The following is a 26700-nucleotide window of genomic DNA, read 5'->3' as shown; positions in this document are numbered from 1 at the left end:
AACCTGGAAGAGTTTGGATGCTGTTCTACTTCTTTAGTATTTGAATTTCCTAAGGGATGTCGCCCCTGTGGTATTTTCAGGTGCCCATGTGTGTATCAGGGTCACAGAACAGTCTGGGCTGGAAGGGGCCATAAAGCTCACCCAGTGCCACCCCTGCCATGGCAGGGACACCTCCCACTGTCCCAGGAGCTCCAAGCCCTGTCCAGCCTGGCCTTGGGCACTGCCAGGGATCCAGGGGCAGCCACAGCTGCTCTGGGCACCCTGTGCCAGGGCTGCCCACCCTCACAGGGAACAATTCCCAATTCCCAGGGCCTCCCACCCTCACAGGGAACAATTCCCAATTCCCAATATCCCATCCAGCCCTGCCCTCTGGCAGTGGGAGCCATTCCCTGTGTCCTGTCCCTCCATCCCTTGTCCCCAGTCCCTCTCCAGCTCTCCTGGAGCCCCTTTTAGGCCTTGGAAGACTCTCCCTGGAGCATTCTCATCTCCAGGCTGGACACTCCCAGCTCTGCAGCCTGTGTTCCAGGAGAGCAGTGCCCAGTGTGGCTCTGCACTGACACTGTGCCCTGTTCTGGGGAGATCTCACCTTGAAATCCAGCCTGGTTTGGGTCACTGTCCCTGGCCCAGAGCCCTGGGGTCAGTGACTCTGGGCTCTCCATGAGGGTGGATGCTCCATGTCGGGGCTCAGGGAGCTCCTCACTGCCTGTTGGTGGGGAGCATGGCATGACACACGATGGGCAGGGCAGCAGAGAGGTATGGAGGGGCTGTATGGGCACTCTGGACACATCTTGGCACCTCCACCAAGGTGCTGCTGCCCTGGGATTCACCAGGGCTGCTGCTGGGGTTAACACCATGCTGCTGAGGTGGGCAGGAGCACATCCCTGACCAGGTCATGTGTGCTGTCCCCCCCGTGATTTAAATCAGCATCCAAAGTGTCAGGAGTGCCAGCACACCAGCATGGCTGTACTTCCCTCCACAGCCTTCCCTGGCTCAGGAATAGGGAGGTAACCTTGGCAAAGGGAGAGTTAACAATCCCCACAGACCCACTTATGTTTATAACACACTCATCCAAAGCTTTTAACCCAGAATAACATTTACACGAGGGCTGCAGAGCTCCATCATGCTGCTAATGCTTACAAGATTTCCCTAAATACTTGTCCGGAAGCTCTTCTTGCAGAGGGAGCCCAGAGGGAAGGAGGGAACTGCAATCAGGAGTTCTGCTGCTCCTGCACTGTCCCCACAGTGAGATCCTTGCTGCTCCAGCCCCTTTGGAGCCCCTCACCTGCACCCCCAGAGCGTGGGGGGCTCTGGGGGGGTCCCATGCTCCAGCTCAGGCTGGTCTGGAGCAGGGGGAGAGGCCCTTCAAGGGTTCTGATTCTGATTGACTCTGATTCTGATTCTAATTCTGATTCTGATTCTGATTCTAATTCTGATTCTGATTCTGATTCTGATTCTGATTCTGATTGATATTGATTCTGATTCTGATTCTGATTGATTCTGATTGATTCTGATTGATCCTAATTCTGATTCTGATTGATTCTGATTCTGATTGATTCTGATTCTGATCCTGATTCTGATTGATTCTGATTCTGATTCTGATTCTGATTGATTCTGATTGATCCTAATTCTGATTCTGATTGATTCTGATTCTGATTCTGATTCTGATTCTCATTCTCATTCTCATTCTCATTCTCATTCTCATTCTCATTCTCATTCTCATTCTGGTTGATTCTGATTCTGATTGATTATGATTCAGATTCAGATTCTGATTCTGCTTGATTCTGATTCAGATTCAGATTCTGATTCTGACTCTGATTCCGATTCTGATTCTGATTCTGATTCTGATTCAAGGTGACAGTGACACATCAGCTCTCGGGATCCCTGCAGACATGGGGAGGGGACAGGGAAGGGGCAGAGACTTCACCAGCAAGGTAAAGAGCTCAGGCAGGTGCCGCCCTTCCAGGGAAGGACAGGACTTGCAGCATGGAGCTGCATGTGTTTTCTTTCCTTTGCACTCCTGCCATTTCATTCATCCCTTCCAAAATGACTGAATAAGGCTCCTCTTTCCTCCAGCTTCCTCATTCCCCAGCCCAGTAAATAACGTGCCACTTAAATGTCCGCCTTCCCCTCGATGACAATTTACTGCCACAGAAACGCTGTTAATTTGGCTGCCTGGCTCCCAGGTGGGGCTGTGCTGGGGCAGCCTGTGCTGCCAAAATCCTTCTTTGCCCAGCTCCAAGGAGATGGGCTGGCACCCAGCGAGGCATCACATCCCTCCAGAGAAGCAGCATCCAGCCAAAAATCTCAGCTACCGAGGGCGAGGCTTTAAATTTCTAACTTTTCTGTGCCTTGGAGTGCTCTAGACATTAGGTGGCAAGGCTGGATGTCTGGATGCAAGCTGCAGGGAGTGTGAATGGCTGCAGTAAAAGCAGGGGAGCCAGCAGGATTTACATTAACTGAGGATCCGGCCCCCTGCGTGTACTGCAGACCGTGGTAAATTCTTACCTGGAGGCACCAGCATATTTAGTCCTGACATCATGGGAACATTACCTACCTGTAGCAGCTTAATTTACACACTCCCCAACACCTTTAAGATGCTTTATAACCTTGAAAATCCCCTGACAACAAACACACTCTGCTAGCATATGCCAGCAAGGAAACGGTGCAGTGTAGCCATACCAATTAAGCCTGAACATTTCATGAGTCCGTGGTATTTTTTTATTGAGGTACTGTCTATCTTTTTAACTAGGTTTGTTTTTATTGTAGCAAAAGCCTGCCCTTTCAGATGAGCAGGCTAGTCTATCAGAGCTGACATTTAGTAGAAAACAAAGTGCAGGCTTGAGAAGGTTACAAGAGCTGGCACATGCTTTTGCCCAGATTAGCCCATAACAGAACTGGACTCATCTAGTTTTGCTTTCAAAGAAATCCTTCTGTCCATAATTTTTTTTTCCTGCTTGTGAGCAGAGTAGGAGGCCAGAACAGCAACAGTACTCGACAGCTGTTGAAAATAAGGGTTTGGATTTATTCTGTTACACACAGGCCAGAATTGATAAAAGAGGCTGGGGTTGGCTACAGTGGTAAGCTTGGAGGGTAAATCAGTGGTGCCTTCCCAATTTTGCACTAAGTGGGATCAGATTTGGAGGCAAGGATGGGAGCACTGTCCCCTCTGCAGGACAGAGCATCATTCCTGTGTCATCCCTGCTGTCCCTCACCCCTATCCCCCCCAGGACAGTGCAGTAGCTCTGCTCCCAGCAGGATTTGGGCCAGGGGAGCTGAGCACCTCCCATCATCAGGCCTGGCAGAATGTGGTGCTGCTGGTTCCTGATTAGAGCAAATTTGGCCACAAAACCGTGATCTGCTCCTCGCTCTCTCCCTGCAGCTGCCATCGGGATTGGCAGGAACTTTCGGCTTTCTTAACTGTGGGTTCCTAATGGCCTTTTTGGACCACTCTAGGTAAGCAGGTTTTATTATCCATGTCCAAATAACACTGAATTAATTATGCTAGCTAAACTAGTGCAGTAGATATCCAATGGTATCCTGACATTTACTGACCACCGGGGAAGGCTTTTCCTGGCGAGTTCCTTGCATCCTGTGATCAGATATTGGCCCCCAGCTGAAGGGCAAAGCTCTTTGCTGCTCTGCACTGCCCAAAGATGAAGAGCCTGTCCTGACTCCAGCAAGCTGAAGTGCAGCTTTGGAGATAAACCAGGAGAAAATGTGGATTAATAGCAGGAGTGTGGGTCTGAAAACCACAGAGCGAGTGGGTTCTGCAGAATAACTGGGGGAGAAGTGTTGTCTTCCCAGGTGTTGGTAGGAAGTTTTTCTGCGAGTGAAGGAGCTCTAATCCCCGGGCTTTGGAGCTATCATCACTAAGCAGTGTAGTATTTTTGTGTTTGAGAGGGCTTGGCAGCAACGCTCACTGCTGAGTCCCACGCAGGGTGAGATGCAGGCTCGGAGCATTCACACCTTCCTCTCAATGGAACAGAACGGGCCAGTGGCTGCTGGGGTGAATCCTGCTCCCCAAAACCCTGGACTGCTCAGAAACTCACCAAATCCACAGAAAAACGATTCTTAGGAAAACATTTCCTCGCCTAAAACTTCATACAATTCATACAATTGTCCTTATTCGCTGGTAAATATTAATAGCGGAGATATTTAAGCTGAATGTTTGGAAGCAAAGCTTTCCCTCTGCAGTTCAGTGCCTTTATCTCCCTATTCATAGACCCAACTTAAAATTCTTTACTCTTAACATCACCATCATCTGTTGTCATAGAAACTATTGCAATACACAAGTGCTCCAAATGACTGCAACTTGGTTGAATGGCAAGGGATCAAGATGGACTGTGATGGGGGAGCACTTAAAGCAGGTACATCTATGGACAACAACTGATGATGAGTAGAGTTGTTCAGTCTCTCAACCAAAAAAAAAAAAAAAAAAGTGCAACATTCATTTTCAGGCCAAAAAAATCATAGAATGGTATTTACTGAATCTTTTTGTTTATTTTGTGTATTCTTTCCTATGAGACATATAAACCAGGAGGTCTTTGTTTTCTTTAAACAAATCTGTGTAGTCCAGTTCTGGGCTAATTTTACTGGGCTTTCTCAGTGAAATTTCCTATGGAGAGTCAGGATTTGCATTCCTGATTCCTTAAGTTTGTGTTTATTTGTACCTTGCTAACAAAGAAATAGTACATCTGCTTGGTTTCCTGTGGCTGAGAAAACCAGCACTGAGCTTTTTTTTTTGAAATTTCTACAATTTCTACATATTCCCTTCAAGTGATTGGTGAAAATACAGCCACCAGTGCTAGTTAGGCTTTAATTCTGCAGCAATTTATATACCTCCAGTACAACTGCAGAGCTTTGAGTCCCATACATCCCTCTGAAGCCTGTGCTGTTCTCAAGGAACAGAACAGAAGGTCAGTTACAAGTTACCCATTTTTTCCCCCTTGCTATAGCTGCAAAATGCCAGAAGAGCTTCAATTTGAAGCCTGAAGAAACTGTTATTCCTGCATCATCTCAGTGGAATGCAAAGCTCAGACAGGTCCTTAGGATGTGTAAATGTCACAGAGATTCAGTTTTGCAGAGAAGTCATTGACACTCCAGTGACAGCACAGCAGTATTTTGCTTCTGGTTCAGTACAAATTACAGACAACTTGACATTAGAGACCTTCAAATGCAAAAGCAGACTGAAATCCTACATGATCAACTGACTTTCCCTATTTACAACAACACAGCTTTCATTTAGACATCTCTTTGGGGACGAACTGATGGAATGGAAATGGAACAGGGAGGAAAGCCGGGGAAGTTTCTGATTTGTGTGGAGCTGCTTGCTCCACGCTGAGCCCTCTGCAGCCTGGCTGTGCCTGTGCCTTGCCATGAGCCTCGTGTGAGTGTTTGTGGCACCTCCCTGGGCTCTGCCCTCTGAACTCCCCTGCACAAAGCACAGAAAGGCAGCAGTTAAATAAGAAAAAACCATAGCAGCCCTTCCACTACTTGCTGGTACTGTGTATTCCAGACAACTACCTCTGTTCATATATCTTGTTCGGTGACTTTGCATTTATCCTCTTATTTTTCTTTTTATACTTAATAACAGCCCCGTGACCATTCTGTTGGGGTGGTTGAATGCAGCCTGATTCTGCATCTTAAAGAAAAAAAACCACAAGGAAGATCAAACTCAGCCAGAAACCTCTGCAGGCCATGGGTTAAAATAATGCTTTGGGCTCTGAGACAAACTAAAGAGCCCAAATGAAGAGTAGGGGCAGAGGTAATGGTTGGATGGCAAAAGGACTATAGCAATGGCTTTAACTTCCTGTGGAGTGAAGATATCATGACATTCTCCCAGCCGAATTTTGGAGTTCAAAAGACCAAATATTGCTTCAAACAGCACAGGAGGAAAAGGGTTAACAAGAAAAAAATTATGGCAGAAAAAGTGGAGTGTGCTTCTGTCCTAAAGATCCTCTCTGTGGCCTCAGTTCATTTTGATTCCCAACTTCAGGAGCACCTGAACAGGTCCAGGGACACCAAAAACCCTAACCAGGGATGCAACTCAGTGAAGAAAGTCATCACAACTCGTGGTGCCTGCCTAGCAAAGCTCAGGCCAATCAGGAAGCAGGGCTTATATTGCCTAATTAATTCAACTGTCAGGAAATTAAACTATCATGTACTTTGATATCTGTCTGTTTTCTCAGGTGCAGTTATATTTGAAGAGACCCCACGCCTGTTTAGCTGTGATCCCTTTTGGAAATAATTGGCATGGTTTTGATTGATAATGTGTATTCCTCTTTAAAGGAAAACACACTATTTTTCATAATCAGAGGCTGAATGCATAATGAGTGCTCTGGTGCTGCCTTTAGCATCAGGTCTGTCAAACTGCACAGTTATTTCCATATTGATGCAAACTAAGATATTACACTCCCTCATTACATTGACATGGCACATCTTTCAACAGTCAGCTTCCAATCATACGTTCCTTGCAAACAAAATTACCTTCATTTTCTCTTTTGCTACAGAAGGAACTAGCAGTGGAAATGTGCCCTAACAAGCTAATCAACTAATTTTTAGAATATGTTTGAACCATTTAATATTCTAAAAGAAAACAAGAAAAAGTTGCTAATGGGTATGCTGGCATAAACAGAAATAAATAGACAACTGGTTGACTGAACATTAGCATACTTAAGTTTTATCGAAGTCACAGTGGAATTCATTTTGCAAGTCAAAAAAGCAAGATCTATTTGTATCCATAAGCTGAACCACCTCATTTACTCTCTACATTCTTGAGCAGATAACCTTGGTTATGAAGGTAAAAGGGGGGAAAAAAAGGAAACTACCCTTTTATGAGGCAAATACCCCAGGTAATAAATTGATTTTTAGTGGGACCAGTGTGTGGGGGTACCGCTAAAGGGAGGTGTGATAGTGATGGCCCTGCCTGCTGCTAGAGAGAGCAGCCAGGCTCTGGGTGATGGGCTGCTATGCAGGGGTGGAGGGAGCCTGGGTGGTTCCAAAGCAGCATCCAGCAAGAGGGGAGCTCTGCATCCTGAAATCCTAACCCCCATCCCAAACAGGCAACCAACAGCAGGGAGAGGTGGTGGTTTAAGTGACCAGGGCAGTGGTGAGCAGGCTGAGAGGGACCCAAGGGGAAGGATGCTGGCTGTAGGGAGCATTGCTGAGGCAGCAACACCATGCAGGGTACCAGGGAGGTCTCAAAGAGCCTCACCAGCCCCCCAAGCACCCCTGGGAGCTTCCCAGGGACCTTTCCATTCTGTCAGGAGCACATCATTTGTTTTGCTGCAGGAGGGTTACAAAACCTGTACAGAGATCCTCATTCTGCCTCATGGTATAGGGTCTGTTTTCAAAATTGATCTGGGTTTAATTTCCTATCGAGAGCCAGCTCTGCATTTGTTACATATGTTAATTTGCTCTGGAAAAAAATCACAGAAAAGCAAATTATTGTCCTGATACAGTGTTTAGGCAAACCTCCAATGTGTCCCCTCCCCTAGGTGTGAGAGTGGAATCAGTGACATTGCTCCCCTGTGCCAGAGGGTGATTATGGCCATGGTGTGCCATGGTTGTGCCTGAGGACAGCTCTGGGCAGCACCTTCTCCTGAGGCAGTGCAGGGAGCAGCTGAGCCCTCCTCACCCGAGGCAGAGAGGGAGCTGGGGGTGCTCAGCCTGGAGAAAAGGAGACTCAGGGCTGCCCCCATCACTCTCACAGCTCCTGAAAGGTGCCTGTGCTCAGCTGGGGCTGGGCTCTGTCTGCAGCAGCACTGACACAACCAGAGCACACAGCCCCAAGGGAAATACAGGTTGGATATCAGGAAATAGAGTGATAAAGTTCTGGAATGGCTGCCCAGGGAGGTGCAGTCCCCATCCCTGGGTGTGTTTAACAGAGCCTGGATGTGGCACTGGGAGCCAGGGTTTAGTTGAGGGGTTGGGGCTGGGTTGGACTCAAAGATCTTGAAGGTCTCTTCCAACCTGGTCATTCTGTGAATTCTGTGAGCTGTGTGTCCTGTGGGTGCTCATCATCCTCAGGCTGAGACTGCACAGGACATGGGCACCACAATTCCCATCCCATTCTGGGCCAGGGATTTGCTTCTGCACTGCTGATCACAGCCAGGTTTCATTCAGGTCATGTGGGCTTTGAAGCTTGTGAATTGATCCTGAATATTTCAACGGCCAAATCAGAGTTGTTCCATGCACAGATCACTGTGAGGAATAGATGGGGTGATTTACACATCTGAAACCATAATCTTGTAGCAGATCCCAGTCTTCCCAGCTCTATGTCTAAAATTTGGGTACCATGTTTTTCTTTTACTTTCCTATGCAACATTTCAGATCCAACCCTGAAGGGCATTAAGCCAGCGTTGCTGTAAAGCCTTAACATTATTATCAGCTGCATTTCCTTACACATGCAGGGCAAAATACCTTCCAAAGCTGACAGGGGGATGCAGCAGGCTGTTCCAGCCATGGGATTAAACACCATTCCGTGTGTGCAGCAAGAGGAACATCTGTTTGTTCTCCAGCTGAGCAGCGGGCTCGGCTGAGGGTCCGGAAGAGAAGGAGGATGGCTCGAGATGAAAGCCTGCACTTCAGCTCTTGGGGGCATGAATACACCCCTGCTCCTGTAGGATATTTCCTCTCTGTCATAAAAATCAAGGCAGTGCTATTCCAGCAAATAGCCCGGCACCACTGGGCGTGACAGCCAGCAAATGGAAATGGAATCGTTTCCATCACAAAAGCACATCCAGAGTCAGCAAGGAGGGCTAGAGAACAGATGTCCCAAGATCTGTGAGTGGTTCCTATCCATTAGGGATGTCTCCGAGTCTGGAAAACAAAAGGGGAGCCCAGTGAGGAAAGTGGCTGTTGGGAAAAGAAGGGTGGGAGAAGCTCAATACCACTGAATGCCACCGGTCCAAGCAGGACTGGTGTGGAAGGGAATGGCCCTTAAATCTGAGGCTGTGATGGATAATGTGGGATCCTGGGTTTGGAGCAGCCAGGCTGCTTCCCTCCCATCCATCCTGCTTAAGAGGTTCCCAACACGCTCCTCAGCTCGCAGATTTAGAGACAAATTTGTACAAAGAAGTGTGATAACTCTCCCTGAAACCTGATTTGATTTTCTCCCTTCGCTATCTTATCTGGCACAGAGGAGATTTAAGTCATACCAGATTATGAAGTGTTATCCTCTCTACTCTGCCAGAATATCTGCAGACGGTCAGGCTGCCAGGGCTGAGCCTCAGGTTGCCTCTGACTGCAAGTTTCAGCCCTGAAGCTTCTTTTTACCCGATTGCTGGCTGGAGAGATAGAAACACCAAGTCCTACAGCTGGTAATTTCTTTACATAAATAACAATTCTGCAAAAGATCCCTTTAATGACATCAATTATACGTAACTAAGTGCACTTTAAAGACTGATTTCTTTTTTTAGGGGGTTGTTTTGAAGCATCTTTGAATTCATTAAGAGTCATTTTCCCTTTATAAACTGAAAAGCAAGTTTCCCGTAGACACCAACCCCCCTGACAGGTACATTGTTCCACTTTCATGTCTGGTTATTTACTTGCCAGATGCATCAGACACACAGCCTGGGATCAGCCACACAGACATAAAAATACACAAATTACCCTTCCTCTTTCTCCCAGCAGGTGTTTGTGGAACTGTGGGCAGGAGATGGGAAAGAGGATGTGCCCCATTGGGAATGCCTTCCCCTCCAAGGGAATGCAGGCTGTATTTAACCCAAGCTGCCCAAACAGGGAAAGGACAGATAAAATGAGAGTAAATTCCATCCTTTAAAGGCTAAATTAAGAAAGGTGCCAAGGTTGAAGGCTTTGTGGTGTCCCTAATCAGAGACTGGTAGCAGACCTTGGTAGGCAGTGGAACATCCTTTCACTGAGGTCGTGTTCCCCACAAACATCAAGACCACCTGAAAAGTCTGAGCTTTATCTCCCAGTTTTCCACACTCTGCTTGGAGCTTCCTGCATCTCCTGGCAGCAACAGGAGGTCCTGTCCAGACAAAGGGCTCTTTCCCTTGGCAGAGCAAAGGAAACCTTCCTCTGGAATTAGGAATGCAAAGCTTCGTTCTTGGCCGAAGATCTGAACCTCGACTGTTTGTGCTGCATTGTGAGGGGTTGTTTTATATTGTCCCCGTTCACATTCCCTCTGTGCAGGGAATGGGGACAGTGCTCTGTGCCAGCTCACACAGGAATAGCAGCACTGGGGGCACTCAGAGCTTATGGACATCTGGAGATCTGCAGCAGAGAGGGAAGACCCCGACCACAGCATTCCCTCTGCCATGTGAACTACTGTTTCTATTTAAAATTTCACTGGCAATGTAGGAAAATGCCATTCAGGCAGAGCAAGATGCCTGTGCATGGAGGATTGCTGGAGAGTATAAAGCAATAGCCAGCCAGCAGCTGATAATCTGCTTGTAAACTCCTGTTTGGAAATAAAGACAATCCCATTTTACAGTAACCAGATGTTTTAACAGAATATTAGTATTTACAAGGGCCTCAGGCTGTTGTTTTATACAGGTCTGAAGAGGGCTTACAAAGCTGGAAAATCACAAGCAAGTGTACAGTTCAAAGGCCCCTCAGAGCTGTGACATTTGGTGGGATGTGGGAGAGATCCCCTTTGGTTTGTGCCTGGGATATTGGGGGGGATTGATTGCCAAGTGCTCTTCCATAACTTTCATAACCAAGTTCCCCTCTGCTCCAATATTTCCCTGTTCTCTATTGTCCATAATTGGATAACTTCTCCAATTTTCTCCTTGGAACACTGAAGATAAGGTTTCTGTTTAATCATCCCACTTTAAGTACTTGCAATCAGACAGGATATTGCTGCTTTTAAAATAAGACAATGACATTTAATGACTTTCATTTCTTCCTATACAAAAGATTAATTTATATGCTGGAGTCATCTTTTTCATTGGAAAATTCTCCCCACTCCGTTTGAAATTATTCAATCTGATTAACAACTTAATTCTCCTTTTGTACTTCTGATTTTGTGGCTTTTGCTGCCAGCACTCGCTTGTCATCTCTTTACCAACCCTAACTCAGCTTTTGTTTCTGAATTAGGCAGAAGTTAAGAGCCAGGGGAGCTGTGAGGTGCAGATGTGGTGCCCTGCAGCTGTGGCGTGAGGCAGGAGCTGGGGAGCACAGCTCTGTGTGAGCTGATGGAGCAGCACCATGGAACACACAGCTCCAAAAGCTGTAGGAAAACAGAGGGATTCCCTTGGCAGCCCTGAGAGGCTCTGAGGGCTCCAGGTGAAGGACTGTGGGCTCAGTGTGTGCATCCCTGGGAAATCAAAGGGCAGAAGCAGCCCTGGGCAAGCAGAAATTCCTCCCTGGTGTGCTCCAGGCTCTTGGGAAAAGCTCTGTGTCAGGGAGCTCTGCAGGGAGGACAGAGCCAAGAGCTGACAGGGGAAAAATCACGGTCTAGAATACACCTTACCTGGCTGTTTTAAACTGCAAACACACCGATTTATCTGCCAGTTTTAAACTGTCTCCTTGGGGTGTTCAGTGAGTGCTGGTGGAAAGAAAAGTTTCATGCAGGTGCTATGAGCACATTGGATAATTCTTTGGATATTGATGTGAAAGCTGTTCAAAGCTTTGACTTTCTGCACCATTACTGGTGATTTGATGGTTAATAACTCAAATTGCAATACAATCTTCACCTTCCAACAGATTAGTTGGATGACCTTTAGTAAGGTCAACACCATTTTTAGGAATTTATTTTGGTTTTCTGCTAATATGGTTAAAAGGAATTATAATTTTCTTTACTCTGCTGACCATAGTTTTGGTTTTGGACCTTTTCTAAATTTTAATTTGCTTTACTTAGCATCCGTAATTTCCTGATTTATAACATTTTACTTTTGTGGTTGTTTTTTATGTTCTATTAGCTTCAGAAACATCTTCTTTTTCTCTTTCAAATCAAGCTTTAAGCCAGGAATGCCTTCTCTTGTGGCTGTGGGATTAGGATTTTTCATCATAAAGGAAGAGGTACTTGAGCATAACTATAATGAGTTTATAAACTGTCTTTATTCTGACAAAACTCTTGCATATGCCCAACAGATTTAGCCCCCAGTTGTTTTCTGGACTGTAAAATCAGTTTTTCTAACAGACCAAATGTATAAACACAGCATTGAAGGGGGTTAGCAGAAGCCACTCGGCTGTGTTAGAACTTTTTCTACACTTCTCTGTCTTTATACGAGACCAGTGGGTGAGCCCAGATGCTTTTCCTTCTCCCAGCCCAGTGTCTGTCTGTGCCTGGGATGCCCTTCCCTTGTGTGAATAACAAATGCAATGTGGTTTGCACAGAGTTGGAGATGTAAGATCACATTTCCATGCTTGTTTTAGCGCCACACTCAATTTTCCCTTGTGCCAAGATCCTACTCCCTGTTTGCGCCATTGTTTCTGAGTGGCAATTCCTTCTCAGTGAAGGAATCTTCATCTCAGTGAAGGCATCTTCATTTTGGAGCTGGCACTTGGTTTCCAGCTCATGTGTCATAAATAAACCTTTAGGGGCATCCTGATGCCCTCAGCCCCAGAGCAGCTGGGATGTCCCTGGGGTGTTCCTGCCCTGCCCAGGTGCTGGGGCTGGCCCAGGGAAGGAGCTGCAGCCCTGTCTCAGCCCTGCCTGGCATGGGAATCCCTGGGAAAGGAGGATCCCCATGTGCAGAGGGCCATGAGCAGATGCTGGTGGTGCTTCCCATCCCAGCACTGAGGATCATTGTAACAGTGCTCTAACACAGCTCAGCACTCTGGAGTGCAATGAAAACAGGAATATGTGTTTAACAGAGTAGAAAAGCATGCAGGGACCAGAATGGAGATGGTTCCTCACTGAAGGCCACACACATGTAAATACACATCCATGTCACTTGGCTAATCCATGACACTTGAACACAAACACAAACCCCACTGCAGCAATACGAGGGCTAGATTGGATCCACTTTCCAGATTAAGATCCTAATCTTGCAAATAACTTCATGCTGCTGAAATTTGACAGCCACGTGATGCTGTCCATGTAGCATCTTCCAAACCCTGCTGGGGATGGGCTCTGCCCCAGTGTCTGCCCTGTGCCCCTTTCCCCTGGGATCACAGTGGCATGAAGCAGCACATATACTGGGAATACCAGAGCGCTGGGCAGCACCCCAGCAAAGTGCTTAAGGCATCAAAGATGATCACAAATAATTAAAAGCTAGACCAGGGAAGGAAAAAATTCTGTCTCCGCTCATTTCACCCAGAGCATTGCCTCTCCTGTTGAATTGGTTTTGCTGGCTGGAGAGGCAGCTTTGATGCTGTTGGTACCCTGAGAGTAGTTTTGGCATGGCCATCTTCTATAAGAAAAAACACTAGCATGAAGTGAATGAGAGTTGACATGACAGATTGTATCTGCTGTGCCTCTTGGCCCCAAAGGCAGTCGTTTGTGGCTTAAAATTCAGTAACTATGGATGTACACAAATGTTCCTAATGGGCCCCAAACAGCCAGAAACACAGGCACCATCCCAGAGTGCTGCAGAGCAGGTTGAAATTAAATAAACACGTGAGGAATGCAAGGTTCACCTGTGTGCAGAGAAACCTCAGACTGGGGAGCAGCCACAGGCTGTCCCAGCATGAGGAAGATCACTTGGAAAAGTCTGGCTGGGGCGAGGGAACAAAAGCCAAATGGAGCTTTACAAGGCTTCTAGAGGGAGTGGAACCAGGGATGGCATAGGGGTGGAACCAGGAGTTTTTAGGGCCCCTTCCAGCCCCAACCATTCCATGATGTGTGGCTCTGTGAGGACTGGCTCTGCCAGAGGAAAGCCCATCTCCCCAGCAATGGGGCTGTTAAACACAACTGTGCCCTTTGTGAGCCTCACTCTGCCTCCTGCCCGCTCTGGAGGTGTGGGCTGGCTCCAGTATGGATTTTTATTCCTTTCTGAGCGGTTGATTCCTCTGTCAAAGCCCAGCAGAGACCCTTGACCGGGCAGGATGGGCTGTCGGGGCACGCCTGGTTAGTGAAGCACCGCGGCACCTTTGTTTCCCTGGCTGCCTGCTGCCCGCTCTCTCTTGTACAATTATTACAAAAATCAGACAGAACGTTGCCTTGAGATATGATTTTCATAGTGGGATAGATTTTATTATAGCAGCCATACAATACCCGCTATTATCATTTTGATTATATGCTCCTCTCATTTGCACTATTGGAACATTATCTGTAGTACATTCATTATTACTTTATAAGAAACCGAAACTACATCCTTAAGATGAATTGTAAGGAAGGATTTCTATTTCCTCAGATAGACACTTTGGCTGAGATCATTAAGTGGCAAACATTATTTGTAAAAGTTTATTTTATTTTATTTACGTAAACTCTAAAAGAAAGAAATAACACAGATATTTCTAACAGACAGAAAAGCCTGCGGCTAGTGGCAACAAATGACTGCAATTTAGAATTCATGTACTATTAAGAAGTTCTGATTAAATTGCGAGTTCCTTTGGAGGAAGGAAGTTGAACAAATGAGAATGTGGCCCAGTGAGCGTGGATGGGCTCGCAGGAGCCGAGGGGTCAGCAGTGGCTCACAGGTTCCCTCTGCCCCCCAGCCCAAGGTCTCTGAAGGTCAGATCCATCATGGACCTGAGGGCAGAGGGCAGAAGGCCAGGGAGGGCTGTGTCTAAAACCCCAGCGGAGGTTAAAGAGATGCTGGATCACCTGTATGGCTGGTTGTTGTGGTGTGATGTAACAGTCTGTCCGTCCTGGTTCTTCCCTCAGATGTGCCAATACCCTCTCCCTTCCCCTCCCTTGCCCCTGCTGAGTGCTGTCCATCAATCTTGGCATTGCAGCAAGGGCACCGTGTGATTGGCAAAGTTCAAAAAATGCCTCTCAGCCCTGGGGACACTGGGCCATCCAGGTGTCATTTGTCCCCTGAGACTTCCCCTTTCTTACCTGGTTGGTGGGACCCCTACCCCTTCTCTCCCCCTCTCCGTGGGGTTAAAAGACACAGCAACCACGCGGTTCTGGGTTCTGTTGGGGTTGTTGCTGCTGTTGTTCAGAGGCCTGTGGGCCAGGAATAAAGCTCTGGATCGAAACCCTCCAGCAGAACCGACTCCTTTTTCCTTCACCATCGCCTAAAACCTTTCCACCTGAGCTCCTCCATGCCTGGACTTGATCTAAGCACCCAGCTGCAGCATCCAGTCAGCCAAAGGTGTTTCTGAGGTGAAACACCACACACCCAACAGCCAAAAATGTCTCTGGGGTGAAACACCACACACCCAGCCAGCCCAAAGCGTCTCTGAGGTGAAACCACCTCAGCTGCCGCCCCTTGTTCAAGCAGCAAGGCCAGATGAGCCCAGGCTCATTGCATCCAGCAATATTGGGATTTAATTCCAATAGCTAGTGAGATCCCTCATCCCTCCGCATGGGGCAGCCACCTTGGGCTCTGTGTCCACAAACTGGGATGGAGGGTTCTGCTTCCCATCTTTTCTCTGTGTTGTCCTCACCGTGCAGGAATCCTCATCCTTTTGAACACAGGGGAAGGGAGGAAAAACCATCATCCACAGGGACCTTACCCAGCTCTCTTGGTCCAGATCCATCCCTGCCTCAAACCAAACCGCCCAATTTCTGCTCAAAGTGCCTGGGCACAAATCCTGACCTCGTTCAAGGTCAGCTTGAACTACAATGCACTCAGATTTTCCCAGTTCCTCTGAGTGACCATTGGCAGGAGCACCTGACTCCTGAGGCATTCCCTATTTCTGTGAAGATGTCCCTGCTCGGTGCAGGGATGTGGGACCAGATGACCTTTAAATGTCCCTTCCAGCCCTGTGATTCTGTGATTCAAGGACTTGGCAGAGCTGCTCAGCTGCCATGGCCAAGCCAGACTTCAATGGACATCTCTTGTTTCAGCTGCAAGAGTGGAGTTAAACCCCAAATTGTGCGTGCAGCTGGACCATCCCAAGGAAGCTGCTGATACGTGAAGCCCATTGCATCTTTAAGAAAGATAATTTGTGTCTTCACTGGAAGAGATCACAATTTGCTGTGTAGATAAGTACATTTTCAGGTTGATTGCAAATCATAAATATTTGATGTACTGAATTTACTAGTTCTTAAGTATCATTTTCCAAATTATTATTTCTATTAAATGCATAGAAACTTGGGATGGAAGAGTGAGTTAATGCAAAAACACTTCATCACTGCAGATCTGGGTTTAGGCAAGGTCATAAGTGAACTTGTCTTTTGTTTCTTCACACCTACCTGTCTCTAGACCACTGTAAACAAAGCAGAATCAGGCTGGAGTAGATGGTCTTTAAGGTCATTTCCAACCTAAATCATCTTGTGCTACCTGAGTGCACCTCTGCAGCAGCTCAATCATCACTTACAAGTTGGCAAACAGAAAGAAAATATTCCAACTAATCTGGAATAAGTCAGATATACTTTTTTTCACCTCTGGGGAGATTTTCAACTATAACAATGTAGCTTTGAGCTTCTGACAGATGCTAATGAATTGTTGTTTACATGTTTGATTTACTGCCTAAACAAAGATAAGACATGCTCTTGAAAACACATTGAATGCACAATCCAAACACATCCATTAAATCTGTCACAATAAACATGACAGCTTTCTTCTAACCTAACAACTGGCATGCCTCATTTACATATTAATGAGAAAACTGGGATCAGTCTGCACAAATTGCTTCTATCTTGTGTAGGGGAAGCACTGAGTGACAGTGCAGCTCTCCGTGGTGTAAATACAGCAAGTAAATACCTCTGCCATCTTAATGGATTTTATTTTTATTTGCCTATTTGGTTCCACGGTTATTGATTAGTTGTCTCTTGTGAGCTGCAGTGACAGACTTTACAGGGACAGGCATTGTAAGAGTTCCTTCAGCCTCCCTGAGGTGTCTGCTGGGCTTTGGGGCTGGCTGCTCCCAAAAAGCCTTGGTTAAAGGCTGGATCTGCCTCAAAGTTCTCTATTTCCCAGGGCTGAAAAGTGCTCTGTTGTCCCTAAAACACAGCTTACCCTTCTTAAACCTCTGGGGGATGAGCATTCTTCAGGTGGGAGTACAAAGCACAGAGGGGAAACTACCAAAAAGCCAACCCTGTGGTATTTCAAGTGTGAATTGGCAGCTAAATCCCTGGAGTTACTTGGATTTCTAACACTGCAGAGGTTGCACATTTACCCCCTGTGCTGGGAGCCTGACAGTGGCATCTCAGCTGCATGGAAATCTGAGATTCAGGCATAGCAGAGACCTATGAAAGAGTTTTTCCTGGGCCCTGGAAACTCTGAAGCCACATCAGCAGGGAGTTACACACCATCTAATGTGTTTTTGTCAGTGTCTGTATACTCTGGACTGCATTTTAGAATGCTTGAACCCCTAATTCATGTATCTCTAATAGTTTACAAGTTGGATATCTGTGCCACATGGATGCCTGGGCTCTCTCTGTGCCACTGGAGGAAGCTCAGAGCCTCCACAGGGCAGACCCTGTCACCTGCACCCATCACAGCCTCAGGAACCTTGGGAATGCTGCCTGGGAGGAATCCAGGAAGCTGGTCTGACTTTTGCCCAGCTAAGGGAGATAAGATGAATTTCCCCTTCAATGCCACTGACTTTCAGTCAGGTATACATTCTGAAGTGCTAAAATTACCTTCCAGAATGGCACAAGCTTTTGAAATCAGCAGCTGCTGCTGGCAGATGGGTTTGGAGCATGCATTGACACAGCCCTACGTGGCCTCGTGCAAGGCACCATCCATGCTCAGGATGCTCTCAAGTAGATCCCAAAGCATGGGATGGACCCTAGATACAATGCCAATAAATATTACCAAATTGGGGATCACTTCAGTGAGCCTGAGTTTCCAGGGATGAAGGTTCCTGCAGCAGGGACATGGGAAGTTGCCTGCTCCAAATCCAAACCAACACAAATCCGAGGTGCAATCCTCAAATCCAGCCAAAACCTGACTAGAGCAGGAGGAATGCCACATGTTTCCAGCAGGAGCAGCTTTCCAGCATTCAGAGCAGAAGTTGTGACCATCATGTGTCTTTCTGAGGGCACTGGGGAGCTCTTTGATGAATTTTGATCTGCCTTTGGTTGTACACTTAAGACACAGCTTGGGCTTTGGGTATAGGGAAGTTTCCTCTTGTAATAGTTTGCTCTAAAAGGCTGTATGAATAACACTAGAAATGATCCAAACTGTTCCAAAGGACTCCAGGGAAATTAATGCACTCCTATGCTTTTGTTTTGAAGTTAAATTTTTTTTTTGGTCTCAATGAACTATTCCCTCTCCACAAAACTGTGCACACTGCTTTATTCATCTGAGGCCCACAGAACCAAACATTTCAGAAGACTAATTTATCTCCTGGAATTTACAGTCCTATTTCTAGATTAAAAGGGCTGTGTTCAGTTACTCTTGGATATAGATTCCTCCTCCTCCTCCTCCTCTCCATGGCTCTGTTATCTGACTCATGTCTCCAGACATTACTGCCTTGCCCCTGAAGTAGTCTTTCATCTGTTTATGGTTGAACAGTTTGTGTGCTACTGGGGCATGGCATAATAACTGAATTTATATTAAATAATTAACATCAAATGAAACAGATTTTTGCTACAAATGCTGTTCCAATCCAGTTTTTACAGAACTGCACTCAAACAGCTGAACGCACCCAGAGAAACCCGGACAACCTCCCACAAAATAAAGGAAGCCAAAATAAAACCAGCTCCAAACTTTCTGTGATGACAAAGACCTTCATTGAGATGCAGAGGCAGCCCCAGCCTGGTTGAGGAGCTCTCCCTCACAAGGAGAGGCTCTGGGGAAGTCCATGGGTGGCTCACAGAGCGAGCTATTGCTCACCCATGCTGAGCACAATTAGTCGTGTACAACATCCAGGCAATGAACTGATTTAATTTCCCTGTCAATCAGCGAGGAAAAAGGGCCAGCACAACGCAGAGAGTCGCTTCTCTTCAATCTGAGAAGAGCTTTGGGGGAAATATTGTAAATGTCATAATACAATATGTTAAATATAGTAGTTAAAATACTGTTCTGCAGCCAAATCGCTTCTTAGACGCACACACAACTCCCACTGGCAGGAACAGGAGTTGTGCAGCGTAGCCCCAAATGAGGAAAAGCTGTTCTGGGGAGGAAAAGAGTTGGATTTCTCTGTCTGTGTGTGTGTGTTTGTGTGTGTGAGTGTGTGTGTGATTGTGCCCTCTGACGGCAACAGGCACCTGTGGATATGAAAATATTCTGAATAGCTTTGAAGGCTAATGAGGAACAATTTTGGAAGAGATTTGTAATCCTGTGCTCCAGGAATAAATCCCAGGTCCAAGCCAGCATTTCTGTCCCTCTCTGTTAATGAACTGTGGACTAAGGAAGAGAAGCCAAGGAGACCCCAGCCTTAATCCTGAACACTCCCTGTTTGTGGAGGCATGCAGACACTGAAAGCTGCTTATCCTACCCTGTGTGAAACCTTAGACATGAGGTGCTGATAAGGCAGCAGCTGTGCAGAGGCTGAGCACAGGGACTGTGCTCCCCATGTTCTGCAGTGGGAAGAACATCTGAGCTCAGCTGAGAGCATCCTTCCCATCTGAGCTTACAGCAGCTGCACAGGCAGAGGTTTGCTCCAGCTGAAGCCATTCCCAACCAGGGAGCAGGGACACTGCCAGGTCCCTGGCTCCAGCACAGGGCAAAGTAAATAAATACAAATATAATCACAGAAACATGGAATGGTCTGGGTTGGAAGGGACCTTGGAGCCCACCCAGTGCCACCCCAGCCATGACAGGGACACCTTCCATCATCCCAGGCTGCTCCAAACACCATCCAGCCTGGCCTTGGGCACTGCCAGGGATCCAGGGGCAGACACAGCTGCACTAATTCCTTCCCAATATCCCATCTAATCCTGCCCTCTGGCAGTTTGGAGCCATTAGATACAAAAAGTCATTTATTTCAGGTAAAAGCCATTAGATAGATGAATATTGTTTCCTTGGTAGTGATGGCTCCAGGTTGCAGCTTGGTTTTCATAACCACCTTGATCTTTGTAACCACCAAGAGGTGATGGAGTCTCCATCCCTGGGGGTGCCCAAGAAATGGGTGGATGTGGCACTCAGAGCTCTGTCTGGGTGACAAGGTGGTGATCAATGACAAGTTGTACTCAGTGATCCTGGAAGTATTTTCCATCCTCAATGACTCTGCATGACTCTTTGTAGTTATGGGAAAACTATCATTTTGGGACACCAAATGTGCCCTGGTCCATAATTTCCCTTCCTTCTGCCTGCTCCCCATGAGGAGCTAAGGCCATATTTTGATATATTCTCTATATTTGATCATATTCTTTAATCACCAGCAGGAAGCCACACAAAGCAGAAGCTGCACAGTAATTAAAGAGCTCAGAGCAATCAGCAGCTGTGGACACTGAAGGAGGTGTGAGACCACTCTGAGCAGGAACAAGTCAGCACAGCTCAGTATAAACAGAGGAGTGGGAAGAGGAAGAAAGAGCCACAATCCATTCTTTGGACTTTTCCCATGTAAATTTATCTTATTCCTTTAAAATCCATTAATATTTTTATAGAGTTGACACGCCAAGGCAAATTAATTACACAATTTAAGTAGGTTTTATGTGAGGAAGAAAAAAAAAAAGGAGTTCCTGCTATTTGCTTTAACTGCTCAGAAGTTTCATGTGGCAAACACTTATTCTGAAATTGAGTGCCACATAATGGCTCCCATTACACCTCCTCCATGCCACTCAGGCTGTTACAGATCTTTATCACATTTCTCCTTCAATCATCTCATTTTCCAGGCTGAGGGGGATTCAGGGGAGCAGCACACAATATTCAAGAGGTGAGCACACAGGAATTTATCCAGTGCCATGGTGATGTTGTCTGGTTTAGTGACATTTTGCTGCAGTTGTGATGGTGGAAGGACACAGATGGATCAGAGCTCATGGACAGATGCAGCACCTTTTATTGCACCAACCATACAGCTGGAAAAGTTAAATGAGCTTTCAGGCACACATGCCTATAGATTCTAGTTGGCTTTTTGGCTGCCTGGGAGCTTTGACTGATGTTTCTTCAAACTGTCAGCAGTGGCTCTCAGATCTCTTTTTTAAGTGGTGGGAGCTGAAGAGGAGCTCATCAGTGAGTACACAGGGACAAGGCTGGGGGCCTCCTTTGAGCCTGGCAGAATTGAAATCCATCTGCTGTTTTGCCACAGAGTCCTTTGGCACCATGGGACCCTCTGCAGCTCTCTGACGGCTTCGCCTTTGCCTTTTGCACCGTTTTGTAACATCGTTTCATTATCCCTTTGTTTTCTGGAGGAAATTTGGAAAAGGAGGTGAATAAAACGCAGGGGTAGAAGTATTCTGTTTTTCTTCTGCAGTAGGGCACAGGTATTGATGGGCTCAATAGCTATTCAGGATGAACAATCCCTCCAACATAAGAGTTTTTACTGAGGCATCGTTGGCCCTTTAAAATCCTGGTTCCCACAGACTTTTTTCCTGCTGGGTGCTGATCATTACAGTTTCCAGCAGTGCAGCTGTCAATTTGGGCTTACCTCGCCTCCAGGATCCCAGTTGGGAAAGCCTTGTTAAACTCTCACATTGCAGAGCAATCAAACATGTTTGTTTGATTGTTTGTTTGTTTGTGATGATTTATGCTGTGATTAGGCTTTTGATATTACACTGGTTGGGGTAAGGTGCAAGCAAGCTCTTGAAACAGTGCCAGCACTAAGTCAATATTTCATTAAGACTCATTTATGAGAGAGCTGATGAAGGACTAGAGTGAGGTCTCTACACATTTCATATTCATCTATTTGGGTAAGGCAGCTGATTGTTTAAAATATATTTAGATACTTGGTTGTAACTGATACAATTCCTAATGTGGGAACAGTCATAATGACAAAAAGTGTCTTTTATGAACAAAGTTTAATCTGCCTCCCTATAAAAATTAAAAGTGATTGTAAATATGTGAGAGTAAAGACACTTCTGTTGCTGTGCCTGTGTGGTTGTACAGATGCAGCTCTGCAGAGCAGGGGAAAAGTTTGAAAGAAGAGCCTGGGCATTATTGAGACCAGGCTGGGCTGCCTGTGGCAGGATTTATTTATAGTATTTTTGGCAAGGGCATATATTTCCTCCCTGGATTTTCCCTTCTGCTCAATCTTTTTGCTCTCCCTATCACACACAGCTAACCCACACTGTGGGACACTCACATGCCAAGGTTCCTCTGTGCCCCCCATCAGGCACAGAGAGTTTTTCTGCATCTCAGCAGCACCATAAGATGCCCTGTGAGGGGGAAGCACACAAGTTGGCTGAGGAAACATCCACACAATGAACTCCTCATCCAGTGCCCAGTGACAGGGAAGGCTTGAACACCACAGAAAGGCTGGTGTCAGAGCAAGGGAATGAAGTGAAATGTTACTCCAGCCCTGAAAAACAGAAGATTAATGTCTCCCTTCTCCTCACCTGCACCAACACCATGTTCTCTGACACATCTAACTGTGGGAGCTGAGGTGTAGCAAGTGCCACCCTCACTTAAAATGCTATCAGGCAGCGGGTCTGTGATGATGTGGGGACAAACAGGAGGTTATCAGGTAGGTCTTTATCTCCTGCAGGAGCAAGGAGAGCTGCGTGCCTGCCGCGCCGATCGCGATCGCAGCTTTCCTGTGCTGCAGGGAAATCACACACCAAGCTCAGCACGCTCAGGGACACGCTGCCAAAATATGTATTTCCTCTCTGCAGACCTTTTTTGAAGAAAGGTCTCATGCTGGAGGCTGTAATTAATAAAGGAAATATTTATACAGTGTCACAGAATTTACCAGTCACTCTATAAACACAGATGATCCACGTTCCCTGTCCCAAAGCACTTACGGGCTAAAAAAGGCAAGAGACATGGAGCAGTTTAGATGAGGGAGGGAGCAGGGATTATTAATGGTGGGAAGGAAGAGGATGGGTTGCAGGGAGAAAGGAAAGCTTCATTATGGAAATCCAGGTGGTTGTAAGGCCAGGATGGAAGATTGAAGTTGAAGATTGAGGCAAAAATGTTTTGCAGGGGCAGATGCAGATGTGGGCACATCTGGTAAGAAAACTGCAGAGGGGCTCTGGTGAGAAAACTGCAGAGGGGCTCCTCAGCAGATATTCAGTAAAGGCCCCTGAGGATGTGGGCTGTGTTTCCCTCAGCAGAAAGGATGAGCAGAGGGCTGGAGCTCCTGCAGAGCTGGGAAAGCTGCAGGAGCAAGGAGAGCTCAGGGAAAGGTGGAGAGCCAGTGATGGAGAAGGGCAGAAAAGCATTTCAGAAAACGCTGGATGAATGTGTGGTGGAGACAGGAGAAGTAGGAGCACACTCCTGCAGAGAGGAGGGGAAGTGAGATAAAGGAAAGGAAGTTCAGGCAGCAAGAGTTAAGAAAACTTTGCCATTGATTCTGGGGACAAAGGAGGAAAATAAATGATAGAGAAGTGAGTGGGATTAGGGGAAGTGCTCAAAGATAAGCATGGCAAGAAGGTAGAGAGCAAAAGACAAAGGCAAGCAGGCAGCACAGGGGAAGAATTAATCAGGGTCAGGCGAGTGGAAGGGACACAACCAAGGCGCCTGAGCCACTTCTGACATTGTAATTTTTCTCCTCTGGCGGGGAAAAAGAAAATAAGATGATTTTCAAATATCTGGGCACTAAAAGCGAGGCATTGCAAGTCCCCCCAGCTTGATTCAGCCTCCCTTGTGCCTGAGGTGGGTTCCAGTGAGCGCTGTGAGCAGCAATCCTGCAGCTCTGCTACGCTTGGTGAAATTGGCCCTCATCTGAAAAGCACCGAGTTCAGGCAATTCAAATATTCAGTAGTTTCCAATATTCCCTTGGAAAGATAAAGTCCACGTATGCCTGGGTTTTGAAGTAGTAAAATGCCACAGTATTTTTAGTCTTTGTTTGATCAAAGAAAAATGAACCAGATAGACAAGTGAAAAATTACCCAGGAGCTGAAGTCACTGGTGATGTCTTTTATTGCACTATCATACAAATAGGAAGGATGTTCTTTTCATCTGACATAATGAAAAATGTATACCCTTTTCAAACTCACTGGTATTCATTCTGAAGTTAGCCCTCTCCAAAAAAAAAACCAAAAAAAACCCCCTTGACGTTACCTAGAACTTGACAAGTTCTGATTAATTTAATAGAAAAAAATCTCTTGATATCAAATACCAGCTACTGTTCAGGAGAAAGTGAAGGGAATATGAATTTTATTTTAAACTCATCTATTACGTACAAGTAATAATAAAGAGCAATTTTCAGACCTTTCTCATACTAATATTTTTTGTTCATATTAGATTAATCAAGACAAATATTCTCAGAAGAGTTAGGGACGGCTCATCCCTGAGTAGTTACAGCTCTGAACATTATCCAATCAGGTAGGGAAAATTAGGTTTTTATACCATGTGAAAAATGTGTTCTGCTCCAAAATTCCAGTGCTTTTGTACCACAGAGCTGTCAAGGTATCAGTGGGGCACTTCAGCAAGACATCCTCCATCTCTCCCTGGCTAAAAGTCCAATCTGGGACCAGAAATGAAATGCTGGTGGTGGAGTGTGACTGGGGACAGACACCCACAGTTAAGTGATGTTCCCAAGGTCACAGGGGAAGTCTGGGGCAGAAATAAACCCTGAAATCCAATCTCTGGAGTCCCATCCAGTGCCTTAACCAGAAAACACGCTCACCAAATCCTGTGCAAGCAAAGTCAGGGCAGCTGTGGCAGCCCCTGCTAAGGTACCAGCAGCTGTGGCTCTCCTTTGGGCTCTGACTCCACACTTTTTAAAGCTGATGGAGAAACACCTGCTGAATGGAGGGGCCAACAGTCCAGCCCTGAGGTGCTTTCATGCTGGTTGTTCTTTCATTTGATTCAGCACCATGTCAGGGAAAATGCACTCCCAGCACAGAGCCCTTTGTGGGTTTGAACCGGGGTGGCCACATCCAGCTCAGGTTTGCAGCCTCACCTTTGCTCCAGACCAATGCACCTCCACACCTCCATGAGGAGAGAGAAGCCCTTGCTTTCACTCCAGATTTTATGGCAGCTCGTAATGACAAACAGCTTTATGCTTTATGCTTTATGCATTTCAGCTGCTGTTTATCACAAAGCACGTTAGCAGTCAGTGGAATTCTGAGCTGAAGCTGGGATGCAAAAGAAGATCCTTCCCAAAATATACTTTGGGGATGCATGACTGCATCCATCAAGTATTCCCAAATAAATGGGACAGCTCCTGGCTGTGCCACTGGGTGATGGAGGGGCAGTCAGAGAGATCCTGGAGAAACTCTTGGGCTCTTGGAGCACTTCTGTGTGCTCGAATTACTGCTCTTCTGCTGCTTTGGAAGGCTAAAAGGTCTGGCTGTTGAAGGTTCTTTTATCAGAAGAGTCTTATTCCATGCTTTTCCTCCCCTTATCTCCACCAGAAGGAGGGAGGTGACAGGAGAGCTTTCTAGGAATTGCACTGCACAAACCCTTGCTGTCCACAGGCAGTTTTACCAGCAGATCCTTATCCAGCCTCTGGGGTGAAGGTTTCCTGCAGAAACATAATATTTGTATATTTCAAAGACAAGGGGTATTTTTATTTTCTATCAGTTTTCATGCAGAATAATAATCCCCACCACTTTGCAGGATCCTTGTCATAAAAGACTTCTGGGATGGATTAAACTCCTTGGCACCTCCTCAGTGATTAATCAATCTCAACAGGCATTTATTGCTTTGTTCACTACAGCACAGGAGAGATTATCCCTTAAATATACTTGACTCTTTTGGTACCATTCAATTACACCAAAAAGAGCCCCAACACATACACAATTATTTTGAACTACTTCTCCAGCGAGGAGCAATTGATCTTTGAGAGTCTCTTCCTCTTCTTGTTATGCTGATTAATAGCCTTGGAGTTAGTCCCTGAGAGGAAAACATTTCCCAAAATAGATGACAGTTTCCATCTTCATATTTTAATTCCTCAATGGCCCTTTGCATCCACAACAAAGCCTGGAGGAATATTCCCATTTCTCCCCATCTTTTTTAACCTTGTCACTCCCCGTGATGGAGACACCCAGTGGAGGGGATGGAAATGGGAATTCTTGGTGCCACTTAGGGCCACTCTGTGTGTGCCTGTGACCCATGAAAAGCTGTCAATGTCCTCTGGGGGTGCACCATGTCAGGGAGTGCCTCAGGAACCACTGGAGAGAGCCCAGAGCTTCCTGAGCTCCAGTGCTGAGGGAGCAGGAGCATCACCCTCACACACTGAGGAGGGAATTCCTGTGCAAATACTGAGAGAAAGCCTGGGCAGGGGAGAGGGTGGATGGTGGACAGGGGGAGGACAGTGCCATGAGGCAGCACGTGGCCTGGGGAGCCCACCTTGCTGCTGGTGACAGCCTTGATGCCTTTTCTGCTTTTCAACATTTATAGCTGCTCTCGCGGCGAGCACATGAGCTGCAGTCACTTGGAGATGCCACATGGCACTCTTATCCTTGGAAAAGTTTTTAATGCTGTCCCATCCAAACACAAACAGCCAGAGGGAGGAGGTGACTGTGAACCTCAGACCCATCCCATCAGGTTGGAATGGAAGATCTTAGGGGGCTTTTCCAGCCTACAGGATTCCACGATTGTGTGGAACACCAGGACAGGAGTGGGGCTCTGTGCCCTGATCTTGCTGCTGGAGCTCCTCGTGGTTTCCTTTTAAAGCAATAACACAGGGTTGGTTTGCAAACAAAATAATGATCTTTTCTTACTTTTCAGGAAATGATTT

The sequence above is a fragment of the Zonotrichia albicollis genome, chromosome 7 (genome assembly GCF_047830755.1).
Source record: "Zonotrichia albicollis isolate bZonAlb1 chromosome 7, bZonAlb1.hap1, whole genome shotgun sequence".
NCBI classification, from domain to species: domain Eukaryota; kingdom Metazoa; phylum Chordata; class Aves; order Passeriformes; family Passerellidae; genus Zonotrichia; species Zonotrichia albicollis.
This window is presented reverse-complemented; position numbering follows the sequence as displayed.